The sequence below is a fragment of the Cryptomeria japonica genome, chromosome 5 (assembly GCF_030272615.1).
Source record: "Cryptomeria japonica chromosome 5, Sugi_1.0, whole genome shotgun sequence".
NCBI classification, from domain to species: domain Eukaryota; kingdom Viridiplantae; phylum Streptophyta; class Pinopsida; order Cupressales; family Cupressaceae; genus Cryptomeria; species Cryptomeria japonica.
In genome coordinates, this window is record NC_081409.1 from 812,278,656 (window position 1) to 812,280,085 (window position 1,430).

Here is a 1,430-nt window from a genome sequence, read left to right on the forward strand (position 1 = left end):
AGCCAATAACCAAGGACTATTCTCAAAGATTGTTTCTTTACCTTTTATCAAGTGAATTATTAAAAAGAATACCTTCCTAAAATACAACTCTTTAGCTTTTGAGAGTTCAATGAAATCCAATTGTGTCTAACCCACAACTAAATGTTGATGGAGATGGTCAAAGATTTAAAAATTTGCATATCAATTTAGTACTCTAAGAGATTAGTATATTCTTGAATGATGTTTTAAGCTTCAAATTTGACTTTCAAAATTTGCTCATCCTTTTTAACAAAATTATCTTTTTAATAGAAAAATCAACTTTTATTTTCTTCCTTTACTGAGATTTAGTCATAGCTTTAATGATATCACTTGGAATTCTTTTCAAATAAGTCTAGGATCCACCTTTCAGATGGTGATCCTTACACAATCATTCCCACAAAAAAAAGAATAGAAATACACTTAACTAAACCATATTCACTATTGATAACATAAGATTTCTTCTAAACACTCCCCTAACACCATCTTCAATGAGAGTTTGGCATCCATTGTTGAAGGAAGAATGGAAGCCCCGCCATTAGAGCCATTAAAAAAAACCCTTCAAAGCCCATCTGGGTCATAATTCTTACAAATATTAGATTAATCCAATTATAATGATATTGTATATTAGCTTTCAAGAATATTTTAATTTTATGAAGTTTAACACATACATTTACATGGCCCATATTTTAAGTTTTTTATTATCAATATGTAATTGATCCAATTCCAATCCAGACATTTATTTATAATATATAAAATGGTTCAAACATTTTAAATTAATTAGAAAACATTACAATTGTCATTAATATATATATATATATATATATATATATATATATATATATAACACTTCTTTTCAAGAAAATACAGTTTTATTTTCACCGAATTATCAGACTGGCTGGAAATGAAGACGAAAACTACTGAAAGATTAAATCGCTTCTATTTTGTTTTACATTCGTATAGTATTAATTGTATGTTTCAAAGAAAACAGATATGAACGGGCCTATAGCTCAGTGGTAGAGCATCTGACTGCAGATCAGGCGGTCCCTGGTTCGAACCCGGGTGGGCCCTAAATTAAATTAAAATTTTCTGCAATTATAAGTTCCATAAAAAATTTAATTGTTTTGCATAAATAATGCAGTCAAAATGTTTTAGGACTCTATCAGACCGTGCCATAGAAAGCGTAAAAAAATTGTCCTCGACCTTATCCTAGTTATTTTTAAATTTTATACATAAGGTTTTGGAAAGTCACAAGTTTTACAAGTCATTATTTTGTTTGGTCAATAGAAAGGCTAACATGACATAAAGAAAAAAATAAAATAAAAATATTATGAGCATGGGTTGGATTTGGGTTCTTGTATTTGTGGTATTTGTTTCTGTTATGTTCTTAATCTTATAGTGTTTATGGGTTAACA

The 1,430-nt window shown here is 28.6% G+C and overlaps 1 non-coding gene across 1 annotated transcript; it reads left to right on the forward strand.

The window, feature by feature from the left end:
- The first annotated feature begins 1,014 nt into the window (after positions 1-1,014).
- TRNAC-GCA (transfer RNA cysteine (anticodon GCA)) lies at positions 1,015-1,086 on the forward strand. The gene has a single exon. It is a non-coding gene; the product is annotated as a tRNA-Cys (tRNA).
- Positions 1,087-1,430: the final 344 nt, after the last annotated feature.